Source organism: Scyliorhinus torazame, chromosome 25 (genome assembly GCF_047496885.1).
Source record: "Scyliorhinus torazame isolate Kashiwa2021f chromosome 25, sScyTor2.1, whole genome shotgun sequence".
NCBI classification, from domain to species: Eukaryota; Metazoa; Chordata; class Chondrichthyes; order Carcharhiniformes; family Scyliorhinidae; genus Scyliorhinus; species Scyliorhinus torazame.
Genome location: NC_092731.1, coordinates 33,045,376 through 33,058,545, shown reverse-complemented (window position 1 = coordinate 33,058,545; position 13,170 = coordinate 33,045,376). Strand labels below are relative to the sequence as shown.

Sequence of the window (13,170 nt, the reverse complement as noted above, 5' to 3'; positions counted from 1 at the left end):
GGGTGACTTGTTGTTCTCTGGTTATTTCCATTATACACGGGCATGAGGCAGGGATGCCCCTGTCCCCGGTATTGTTTGTGTTAGCGATGGAGCCGTTGACCACTGTGCTTAGATTGTCAGGAGAGTGGCGAGGTATTGAGAGGGGGGATAAAGAGCATAAAGTTCCCCTTTATGTGGACGATTTATTGTTGGACGTCTCTGATCCTCTCACAGGTAAGGGAGAAATTCTGAAACTTGAAAAAGTTCAGATCCTTCTCAAGGCACAGGTTGAATATGAGCAAGGGCGGAATCTTCCCGATGAATTCCCTGGGGACGAGGACAGATCTGGAGAGGCTGCCTTTTAAACTGGCCAAGACAAAGTTTAAATATTTAGGAATTCAGGTGGTGTATGACTGGGCTGTTTCAAAAACTGAATTTGGCTGGTCTAGTGCAGGAGGTGAAGGGGGATCTGAGGAGGTGGGATGCCCTGCCGCTATCCTTGTGGGTAGAGACATATGGTCAAAATGAATGTTCTGCCACGATTTTTATTTGTGTTCCAGTCTCTTCCGATCTCCCAGGACAAGAAGAGCTTCCCTTTTCTTTATTTTTATAAATTTTAGAGTACCCAATTCATTTTTCCAATTAAGGGGCAATTTAGCGCGGCCAATCCACCTGCCCTGCACATCTTTGGGCTGTGGGGGCGAAACCCACGCAGACACGGGCAGAATGTGCAAACTCCACACGGACAGTGACCCAGAGCCGGGATCGATCCTGGGACCTCAGCGCCGTGAGGCAGCAGTGCTAGCCACCGTGCTGCCCGAGAAGAGCTTTCCTGCAGAGAGGACAACAATCGGGTGGGTTGGTGCTGCCAAACCCGCTGCTCTATTACTGGGCGGCGAACATTGGGAAAGTGCGAGGGTGGTTCGAGGAGCTGGAGCGGGGTGGGGATGGATGGAGGAGGCCTCGCGTGTAGGGTCATGTCTCAGGGCGTTGGTTACAGGCCCTCCTTCCACTCTCCCCCGCCAGACCTGCGACCAGCCCGGTGATAGTGGCATCTTTAAAAGTCTGGAACCAATTTAGGCAACATTGTGAACTGGGGGACAAGTCATTACTGTCACCAATCTGTGATAATCACAGGTTTGCACCAGAGAGGATGGATGCAATGTACAGGATCTGGAGAGAGAAGGGGCCGAGATGTTTAAGGATTTATCTGTGGAAGGTGGGTTTGCGATTCTAGAGGAGATGGAGAAGACATTTCACATCCCGAGGGGGAGTGCATTTAGGTATTTGCAGCTGAGGAACTTTATCCGTAAAGAGCTGTCTTCATTCCCCCAGTTGCCGAGACCCACATTGATAGGTGGGATGCCATCACGGGATGAGATGGGGCAAGGGAAGATCTCCGATATATATCAGCGGTTGCTGGTGACAAGGAAATCGTCGCTAGGGGAAGTGGGAAGAGGAACTGGGCCTGGGGCTAGAGGGAGGGGTTTGGAGTGAGATCCTGCATGAGGTGAATTTTACCCCCTCCTGTGCCAGGCTGAGTCTGATACAGTTTAAAGTGGTACAGAGTGTGCACTTAACTAAGATGCGGATGAGCGGGTTCTCCCCTGCGGTGGAGGACAGGGGTATTTAAGGGGGTCAGGAAACCACTCACACGTGCCCCAAGCTAGTTGGGTTCTGGGTCTTGTTTTCTTTGAGACCATGTTGGAGATCGTTGTGGTTGTGGTTGTGGCACTGGTTGTGCTAGAGCGCACCCACCCCATTGATGGGTCGGCTGGAGCCAGAGGGCACATAGGGGGGTGTCCTGTGGGGACATCCATATGACCGTTGGCCCAAAATTCACAGTGGACAGTCAGCAGCTGCCTTGCCCACCTCCTGGCCAACCCTCCCGCTGCTCCCCCCAGCCCTGGCAGAAGCCCCCTGGCCAGGGGCACAACTGTCAGCAAATTGTGGCGATGTTGGACACTTTCCGTACCCCCTCTCTCCCCCTCAGCAGCCACGGCGCCTGTTTTCCGATTTTTTAAATCACAGGCAAACCTCGCCGTCGGGAATTCCCCCCCAGTGGAGGCGGAGAATCGCAGAATCCCCGGAAAATACCGGGTCAGGCCCGCTAATGATATGCCAACGCCGTTTACTACGGGCCTCTCGGAACGCACTGACGCCACCGTTGAGGCGACGGAGAATTGTGATTTGGCGTGAAATCGGCACCCGCCACCATTTTGGCGTCAAAACCGATTCTCCGCCCAATCGCGTTTCCCGATTCTGGAGTCAGCTGGTGCAGAATCCCGCCCTCTGTTTCTCTCCTCAGATGCTGCCTGACTTACTGAATTTATCCAGAATTTTCTGCTTTTATTTTAAATATATATAATATATATAAATATATTGCTGTACAACCATCGGGAAGGTGAGTGCGTGAGACATCATTACAAATTACTCATTTAATCCCTTCTGAGTCGCCCAGATCTGGAAACCTGAGGAAACATTCTTTTAAACTTAATACCTTCACTGTTTTAATTGCCTTTCACACTTCCTCATCAGTAGCATACTTCAGTCTGGCACTCTATTCTGATACATCACCGTGTGCATCCGGTTGAGTTTGTGTGTGTAACCAGCCAAACATTTTCCCAATTAATCATCTTCATCGCTCTGCTTCTGTCTGGGGTGAGGATTCTCCCTTTGGTGAGAAACTGGCAGGATTTACTGGCATCCTGTTAACATTCTCTCGCTATGACTGTTGATCCTGGCTATTCCTGGCCTAGCCTGCCTGATATCCAACCCCATATATGTAAAAGCGGCTGAATTTGGAATTCCTTTATAATTGTATCCACCACAGATTTCTCAAATGCCGCAAATCCACCCCCGGGAGATCATTCACACACATTAAGAAAACCCCTGCTCGTTTTCATTCATCACACCAATACATCATTGCCCAATCTGCTTTGAGCTGAGGACAACCAGCTTTTGGAATGATGGAAGCGACCAGACACTCGACACATCATTTAACCTACAAACGCACTGACTCAACCTTCATCATTTCCACTCTGTGGCCGGGATTCTCCGCCTCTGTTTTTGGTGAATGGGAAAGCCCTGTGGGGGCGGAGATTCCAACGGGAATCTCCAAATGGCTTTTACGGCAGAGGGCTTTCCCCTTCTTATTGTCCCCCCACCCCCCCACCCCCAACTTGGCCCCCTGCCCCCGTCCCACCTCCCCACGCCCGCCAATGACTCTTCATACGGACTCGAAATATTGGAAGGATTTACTGCGGAACCCACCATGTCTTTCACAGAGAAGGCCGCAATTGGCCAGTGACAGGATCACGTCATTGTCAACAGACTTTCTCATTGAATGTACCCCTCGCCGCCGGGGATGAGACATCATCGGGACCAGGAGATCCCACTGGCTTGAACGGCCAAAACATTCGCAGAATCACTGAATAATAAACACAGGAGAGGCCCTTCAGCCCATCGAGTCTGCACCGATGCATGAAAAGCCCTTGACCTGTCCACCTAATCCCATTGGCCAGCACTTGGCTCATGGCCTTGAATGTTATGATGTGCCAAATACTCATCCAGGTACTTTTTAAAGGATGTGAGGCAACCCGCCTCTCCCACCCTCCCAGGCAGTGCGTTCCAGTCCATCACCACCCACAGGGTCAAAACGTTTTTCCACAAATACCCCCTAAACCACCCGCCCCTCACCTTGAACTTGTGTCCCCTCGTAACTGACCCTTCAACTAAGGGGAACAGTTGCTCCCTATCCATGCCTTCATAATAATAATCTTTATTATTGTCACAAGTAGGCTTGCATTAACACTGCAATGAAGCTACTGTGAAAATTCCCTAGTCGCCACATTCTGCCACCTGTTCGGGTACACTGAGGGAGAATTCAGAATGTCCAATTCACCTAACAAGCACGTCTTTCGGGGTTTGTGGGAGGAAATCGGAGCACCCTGAGGAAACCCACACAGACATGGGGAGAACAGTGACTAAGCTGGGAATCAAACCCGGGCCCCTGGTGCTGTGAAGCAATAGTCCCAACCACTGTTACCGTGCCACATCATCTTGTACACCTCGATCAGGTCAACCCTCAGTCTTCTCTGCTCCAGCGAAAATAACCCAAGCCTATCCAACCTCTCTTTATAACTAAAATGTTCCATCCCAGGCAACATCCTGGTGAATCGCCTCTGCACCCCCTCCAGTGCAATCACATCCTTCCTATAATGTGGCGACCAGAATTGCACACAGTACTCCAGCTGTGGCCTCAGCAATGTTCTGTACAACTCCAACATGACCTCCCTGTCATGATATTCAGGTGAACATCACAGCACATACATACACACATAATGATGGACAAATCAACGGACCAATCAACACACAAAACACGACAGCCAATCACGGACAAGAGCATACACAGTACAAAGCAGGGAACACGACACTTCCTGGGCACTCGAGCAGGAGAGGGCTCAGGGCACAGACCTCATTGCCAGCCACTCAGAGGTTCACCATGTGCTGAATACCAGAGTTTAATATGTTAATAGTTCATTGAAATAAAACTGCGTTGTACCATTCGCAACCCTGTTGGTTCGTCTGTGTATCAGAGCACCCAACACTTCACTCCCTGCTTTTGTAATCTATGCCTCGATTGATAAAGAGGAGTGTCCCATATGCCTTTTTCACCACCCTATTAACCTGCCCTTCTGCCTTCAGAGATCTATGGACAAACACTCCAAGGTCCCTTTGTTCCTCGGAACTTCCCAGTGTCACACCATTCATTGAATATTTCCCTGATCAAACCTTGCCTCTCCAAGTGGAGATAGATTCTCACCTTCAGAATTTTCTCCAGTAGTTTCCCCAGCACTGGCGTGAGACTCACTGGTCTGTAGTTCCCTGGCTTATCTCTACAACCTTTCTGAAATAGTGGGACCACATTAGCTGTTCTCCAGTCCTCTGGCTCCTCCCCCGTGGGCAGACAGCAATAAAGAATTTGGGTCAGAGCCCTGGCAATCTCCTCCCTCACCTCCCACAGCATCCTGGGACACAATTCATCCGGACCTGGAGACTTGTCATCTTTTAAGCCTGCCCACACTTCCAATGCGTTGTCAGTCAAAGAAAGCACAAAGAAAAGTACAGCACAGGAACAAACCCTTCGGCCCTCCAACCCTGCACCTACCATGCTGTCCGCCTAATCTAAAACTTCCTACACTTCCGGGGTCTGTATCGCTCTATCCCATTCTATTCATGTATTTGCCCCTTAAACATCACTTTCGTCCCTGCTTCCACCACTTCCTCTGGAGCGAGTTCCAGGCACCCACTACACTCTGTGTAAAAAACATCCCTCGAACATCTCCTCTAAACTTTGCCCCTCTCACCTTAAACCTTTGTCCCTTAGTCATTGACTCTTCCACCCTGGGAAAAAGCTTCTAACTACCTGCTTTGTCCATGGCCCTCATAATTTTGTAGACTTCTATCAGATCGCCTCTTAACCTCCGTCGTTCCAGTGAGAACAAACTGAGTTTATCCAACCTCTCCTCATAGCTAATGCCCTCCATACCAGGCACCATCCTGGTAAATCTCTTCTGTACCCTCTCCAAAGCCTCCCCAACCTTCTGGTAGTGTGGCAACCAGAATTAAACACTATATTCCAAGAGTGGCCTAACTAAGGTTCTGCAGCTGCAGCATGACTTGCAAATTTTGATACTCAATGCCCCGACCGATGAAGGCCAGCATGCCGTATGCCTTCTTGACTACCTTCTCCACCTGCGTTGCCACTTTCAGTGACCCGTACACCCAGATCCCTCTGCCTGTGACAATTTTCTCAGGAACCTCACAGTCTCTCTCTATAAATATACCAATGGGAAGAGGACAACCAGGGAAAGCATAAGGCCCATTAGGGACCAAGAGGGGAATCTGTGAGTGGTGGAGCCAGAGGACATTGGTAGGATGTTGAACAAATACTTCACATCTGCCGTCACCCAAGAGAATATTTTTACCAGCCAGAGCTTTCTCATATCCCTGCTTTACTCTCCTAATTACTTTCTTAAGCTCCATCCTGTACTTTCTGTACTCCACTAATGCCTCCATTGATTTGCACCCCTTGTACTTCTAAAAGCCTCTCTTTTCTTCTCATCGTATCCTGAATGTCTCTGGTCATCCATGATTCTCTGGGCTTGTTGCTCCTTCCTATTACCCGAGAGGGAACATGTTGGGCCTGCATCCTCCCCATTTCCTTTTTGAACTGCTCTTCTGTAGATTTCCGCACAAGTAACTCTTTCCAGTCTACCTTGGCCAGATCCTGCCTTATTTTTCAAAAATCCACCCTCCTCAATCCAAAATCTTTTTTTGAAACTTGTCATATTGTGGCCACTTTCACCAAAATGCTCCCCCACCAACACATCAACCACCTGTCTGGCTTTATTCCCCAGAATTAGGTCCAGCACTGCACCATCCCTTGTTGGAGCCTCTACATATTGAGCTAAAAGGCTCTCCTGTATACATTTTAAGAACTCCAAAGGTATCTAAGCCCTTAACACGTTGACTATCCCAATTAATGTTGGGAAAGTTGAAATCACTTAATATAATTACCCTTCTATTATTTTACACACCTCTGCAAATTACGCACATATTTGCTCCTCAATTTCTCGATGATTATCTGGGGGTCTATAATGAACACCAAACAATTTGGCTGTCCCTTTTTTATTGCTAAGCTTTACCCACAAAGTTTCATTTGCTGCCCCTCCAAGATATCATCTCTCCTTACCGCAGTAACTGACTCCTTGACTAATAGTGCAATGCCTCCTCCTCTTTTGCCCCCTCCTCTGTCTCGCCTGACGATTCTATATCATGGGATGTTGAGCTGCCAATCCTGTCCCTTTCTTACCACGTCTCCGTGATGGCTACTATATCACAATTCCACGTGTAAATCCTCACCCTTGACTCATCCGCTTTACCTGTAATACTCCTGGCATTGAAATGGAGGCCATTCAGCCTTGCCTTACTCCCTTGAAACTTACTACCATTGCATTCCCTCTGACTTGATAGCTTTTCTGTGTTCTGCTGTGTCCCTATTCTGCTAAAAGTCTGCATCCCCCTCTCCCTGCCAAATTAGTTTAAACTCTTCCCAACAGCGTAGAAAACCAGCCAGCAAAGATGTTAGTCCTGCTCTGGTTCAGATGTAGATTGTCCCGCTTGTACAGGTCCCACCTTCCCCAGAAACGGCCCCAGTTGTCCAAGAATCTAAAACCCTCCCTCCTGCCCAACTCTTAAGCCACACATTCATCTGGGCTATTCTCCTATTCCTATACTCTCTCGTACGTGGCACTGGGAGTAATCCAGAGATTACAACCCAAAAGGTCCTGTTCTTTAGTCATTCTCTAGCTCCCTGAATTCTTGATGCAAGACCTCATCCCTCTTTCTATCTATGTCATTGGTACCAACATGTACCATGACCTCCACCTTATCACCCTCCCCCTTCAGGATGCCCTGCGTTGAGTGACGTCCTAGACCTTGGCACCAGGTAGGCAACATACCATCTTGGAGTCATGTTGACGGCCACTATCTGTACCCCTGACTGTAGAATCCCCTATTACTGTTGCTCTTCCTCTCTTTCCCCACTCCTGTACAGACATGCTGCTTGTGGTGCCAGAAGCTTGCCTCTGCCCGCATTCCGATCTGCAAGCAGGACTCCAGGGGGTTCCTGAACCACCTGCCTGTTTCTCTTGGTCACCAATTCCCTCCCTCCCTCAAGTCCCTTCAGCTAAGGCGTGACCACCTCTCTCAATGTGCTATCCATGAAGCTCTCAGACTCCCGGATGCTCCACAGTTTCTTCAGCTGCCATTCCACCCCTGAAACCCGAGCTTCCAGGAGCTGCAGCTGGACCCACTTCCTGCACACATGCTGGTCCCGGGGACTAGAAATGTTCCCGGATTCCCACATAGAGCAAGAGGAGCAAACCACGACTTTGAGCTCTCCTGCCATGACTAAACCATTTCAATTTAAACTTTCCGTCCATTAACTCTGTTTCTCTCCCCATAGACGCTGCCAGACCTGCTGAGTTTTTCCAGCATTTTCTGTTTTGATTTCAGATTTCCAGCATCCACATGATTTTGCTTTTATACTTCCTGTTTTTGGGAAGTCTGTTCTAACTTTCTGTTCGCCCAGTTGTTCCTCAAATCTCGAGCTACAAGCCTGGCTGTGGTTTTATATGTACCTCCGGGAAGTATGTTCTCTGTACATATCCATCTCTGAAAAACATCTGGCATCTCCACGTAAACACCAAACTCTCCATCGTCAAGTACTTTTGTTTTGTTTCTTTTATCAATTTTCCATCAAACGCGCTCGTAGCCACAGAGCAGGTTGTCCAACCTTATCGCTCGGGGGCCACGTTTACATATTTCCTGACTTCAGGGGCAGATGAGCAAATTTCAGGAAGATATTTTGTCAAAAAAACTGAACTGAATTTCAAACAAACGCTGAGGTTTTAAGGGAAGAAAGTATCGCAGAGCAAGAGTGCAGCAATGTCGCAGCAATAAATTGTTAAGTTTAAAAAAAAAGAGGAGGTAATAAAAATAACCAGCATATTGCTGATTGTGGTAAAAACCCACCTGGTTCACTAATGTCGTCTCGGGAAGGAAATCTGCCTTCCTTACCCGGTCTGGCCGACATGTGACTCCAGTCCCTCTGTGATGAGGTTGACTTTGAAATGGCCAAACAAACAACTCCAGGGTAATTAGGGATGGGTGTTAAATGTTGGCCCAGCGACGCCCACATCCCCAAAACAAATGATAAAAATGCAAAGGAAAGTGCTGATTTCGGAATTTCAAGTAGATTCCCTGCGATATCATTGGTTAAACCCGATGGCGCAGTCTTCTGTGCAAGAATCACCAATTTTAAAACATTTATCGAACTCCAACGTAGCTTTAAAGTTGCGGATCTTGCTCCTGACAGTTTTCAGTCCTTTCTTTTCAGTCGAGACATTGGGTGGAATTCTGTGTTCCCAACGCTGTCAATGGGAATTCCCATTGAAGCCACCCCACTGTACTGGGATTCCCACGTCTGCACCAACCCTCTGAAAGAGCACCCTCTCCCTTAACCCCACCTAATCTTTTGGATACTAAGGGTCAATGTAGCATGTCCAATCCACCTAACCTGCACATCTTTGGATTGTGGGAGGACCCACGTCCTTTCCTATGACCTCCTCTATCCCTTCCTCTTGCTACATTCTCCGTCTCTTCCTACATTCTCTCTCCCGTATCCCCCTTGCTCTCAACCCCTCCTAACTTCCCACTGACCACACTTCTTCCCAAATCTTCCTCCCCTTATCACACTCTTAGTCCCACCCCAGACCCCTCCACCGCCCCATCCTATTCTCTCCTTATCATTCCCTTCCTTTTATCCCTTGACCGCTTACCTCCTCTATTTTGTCCACACCCCATCCTTTCTCCCTCCGCACCATCCCCTCTTCCCCCTTACCACCCTCCGCATCCTGTCTTCTCCCTCTGCCTTGCTCTTCCCCTTACCCCCCTCCACATCCCCTCTTCCCCTTACCACCCTCCGCAACCCCCATTCCCTTTACACCTCTCTGCATCCCCTCTTGCCCCTCCGCATCTCCTCCTCCCCTTACATCGTTCCGCATCCCCGCTTCCCCCTCTGCAACCTTACCCCCTCTTACAGTCCCTGCTCCCCCTCTGCATCCCCTCTTGCCCCTCCACATCTCCTCTTCCCCCTCCTGCCCATCCCAATCCCCCTTTTTCAATCTTCTTTCTTCAAAGGCTCCCCAATTATCGTCCTTTTTTTCAAAAACAAATTAACTCCAATTCCAAGTCCTGTCCGGAAGCAAACCTCAGTCTCCAATCCTCACTTTCAGGAAACCATTCTCTGTTTCTAATGTTAGAGCAGATGCTGAACCTGACTGTGGTGAAAATACTGACACTGGGATGCTTTGGTCGAGCTTTGACAGTCATCCAGACTCGAAATGTTCGCTCCCTTCTCTCTGCACAGAGGCTGTCAGACCTGCTGAGATTCTTCAGTATTTCCTATTTTTGTTTCAGATTCCAGCATCTGCAGTAATTTGGTTTTATTTACTTTGTTCGAGACTGTTTATTTTAGAATTTACCTCTTTACTCAAACACAACCTCTCCCACTGCTGGCTGACTCTTGTTCATGTACATACCTGAGTATAATTAACTCAATATTACCCAAACCTCTCCACCTTATTACCATAAACCAGCATTTCCCAAACTGGGTTCTGCTGGAAATGGCCACAGGTCCCACAGTATGTCTGGCCTTTGTGAATTTGTAAAGACTGTCCTTCTAGCTTCCCCAGTTGGAGGTGGTTTTCACACCATGTTCGCTCAAGATAGACGCACTAGACAGCCTATCAGCTAATACTTTGAGCAGCAGACCTCTAATTGGACAAGCTGAAAATAGTGGCAAAGTCACTATTCAATTACCCAGGGAAGGGTGAGAGTAAAGGCAACCGGGCGGAGGAGTGGGCGGCGGAACGAGGTCGGCAGCGGCCATGGAGGGTGAGAGGGGAAGCGGCCTCAAAGGGCTGGAGGGGTAGCTGCCTCGGAGGGCGGGGAAGGGAACAGCCACAGAGCAAAGGAGGGGAAGCGGCCACTGTGGTCAATTCGGGAAGCAGCCATGGAGGGCAGGAGGGGAACTGGCCATGGGAGTAATGGAGAGCTAAGAGTGTGAATGTGTGTGAGAGAGACGTGAAAGTGTGAGTGGGCATGCCTGTTTGAGAGAGAGGAAACTCTGAGAGTGCGTGTAAGAGAGAGAGGGATGTGTGTGTGATTGCGAGAGTGAGTGTGCGTGTGTGTGAGGGGGAGAGTGAATGTGTATATGAGAGGGAGAGTGAGTGTGTCTGTGAGAGGGAGAGTGATTGTGTGTTTGTCTATCTGAGAGTGTGTGTGTGAGAGGGAGTGTGAGCATGTGTGTGAGAGGGAGAGTGAGTGTGTGTGTCTATATGAGAGTGAGAGTGAGAGGGAGCGTGTGTGTATGAGAGTGTGTGTGAGAGGGAGAGTGAGCGTGTGTGTGTATGTGAAAGTGAGTTTGTGTGTGAGAGGGAGAGTGAGCGTGTGCATATGAGAGTGAGCATGTCTGTGTACATGAGAGTGATCGTGTGTGTGAGAGGGAGAGTGAGCGCGTGTGTGTGTGTATGAGAGTGTCGTGTGTGTGAGAGGGAGAGTGAGCGTGTGTGTGTATATGAGAGTGAGAATGTGTGTGAGAGGAAGAGTGAGCGTGTCTGTATATGAGAGTGAGCGTGTGTGTATATCAGAATGAGCGTATGTGTGTGTCCATGAGAGTGAGAGTGTGTGTGTATATGAGAGTGAGAGTGTGTGAGAAAGGGAGAATGAGTTTGTGTGTGTAGATGAGAGGGAGAGTGTGTGTGAGAGGGAGACTGAGCACGTCTGTGTATGTGAAAGTGAGTGTGTGCGTGTATATGAGAGTGAGTGTGTGAGAGGGAGAGGGAGCGTTTGTGTGTATATGAGAGTGAGAGGGAGAGTGAGCATGTGTGTGTATATGAGAGTGAGTGTGAGTGTGTAAAGGAGAGTGAGTGTGTGTGTATATGAGAGTGAGTGTGAATGTGTACATGAGAGTGAGTGTGTGTGTATATGAGAGTGAGTGTGTGTGTGCATATGAGTGAGCATGTGTGCGTATATGAGAGTGAGTGTGTATATGAGAGTGAGCGTGTGTGTGTATATGAGAGTGAGCGTGTGTGTGTGTATGAGAGTGTCGTGTGTGTGAGAGGGAGAGTGAGCGTGTGTGTGAGAGGGAGAGTGAGCGTGTGTGTGTATATGAGAGTGAGAATGTGTGAGAGGAAGAGTGAGCATGTCTGTATATGAGAGTGAGCGTGTGTGTGTATATCAGAATGAGCGTATGTGTGTCCATGAGAGTGAGAGTGTGTGTGTATATGAGGGTGAGAGTGTGTGAGAAAGGGAGAATGAGTTTGTGTGTGTGTGTATATGAGAGGGAGAGTGTGTGTGAGAGGGAGACTGAGCATGTCTGTGTATGTGAAAGTGAGTGTGTGCGTGTATATGAGAGTGAGTGTGTGTGAGAGGGAGCGTTTGTGTGTATATGAGAGAGAGGGAGAGTGAGCATGTGTGTGTATATGAGAGTGAGTGTGAGTGTGTAAAGGAGAGTGAGTGTGTGTGGAAATGAAAGTGAGTGTGTGTGAGAGGGAGCGTTTGTGTGTATATGAGAGTGAGTGTGAGTGTATATGAGAGTGAGTGTGTGTGTACATGAGAGTGAATGTGTATCAGAGTGACTGTGTGAGAGGGAGAGTGAGCGTGTGTGTGTAAATGAGAGTGAGTGTGTGTGAGAGGGAGAGGGAGCGTGTGTGTGTACATGAGAGTGAGCGTGTGTGTATATGAGAGTGAGCGTGTGTATATGAGAATGAGTGTGTGCGAGAGGGAGAATGAGCGTGTGCGTGTATATGAGAGTGAGTGTGTGTGCATATGAGAGTGAGCTTGTGTGTGCATATGAGAGGGAGAGTGTGTGTGAGAGGGGGAGCAAGCGTGTGTGTGTATATGAGAGTGAGTGTGAGTGTGTACATGAGAGTGTGTGTGTATATATGAGAGTGAGCATGAGTGTGTATATGAGAGTGAGTGTGAGAGGGAGAGGGAGCGTGTGTGTGTATATGAGTGTGAGAATGTGTGAGAGGGAGAGGGAGCGTGTGTGTGTATATCAGAGTGAGCTTGTGTGTGAGAGGGAATGTGAGTGTCTGTGTATATGAGAGTGAGTGTGTGTGTTTATATAAGAGTGAGTGTGTGTGTGTATATGAGAGTGAGCGTGTGTGAGAGTGGGAGAGGGAGCATGTGTGTAAATGAGAGTGAGCGTGTGTGTGAGAGGGAGAGCGAGCGTGTGTGTGTATATCAGTGACTGACTGTGTGAGAGGGAGAGTGAGCGTGAGTGTGTAAATGAGAGTGAGTGTGTGTGTGTGAGGGAGAGTGAGCGTGTGTGTGTATATGAGAGTGTGTGTGTGCGTATATGAGAGTGAGCATATGTGTGTGAGAGGGAGAGTGAGTGTGTGTGTGAGAGGGAGAGTGAGCGTGTGTGTGTATATGAGAGTGTGTGTGTGCGTATATGAGAGTGAGCATATGTGTGTGAGAGGGAGAGAGAGCGTGTGTGTGAGAGGGAGAGTGAGCCTGTGTGCGAGAGGGTGAATGAGCGTTTGTGTGTATATAAGA

At 48.7% G+C, this 13,170-nt stretch overlaps 1 long non-coding RNA gene across 2 annotated transcripts in view; it reads left to right on the top strand.

Annotated features, from left to right (window-relative positions):
- The window catches only part of LOC140402470 (uncharacterized), a 38,624-nt gene that overhangs the window by 8,214 nt on the left and 17,240 nt on the right, over positions 1–13,170 (top strand). Inside the window, exon 1 of one of the 2 annotated variants that reach the window (XR_011938140.1) lies at positions 10,412–10,503. The exons of the other annotated variant lie outside the window; for it this stretch is intronic. This is a non-coding gene — a long non-coding RNA (uncharacterized lncRNA). Of the gene's footprint in view, positions 1–10,411; positions 10,504–13,170 lie in introns of those variants that run through there. 2 annotated transcript variants of the gene reach the window in all.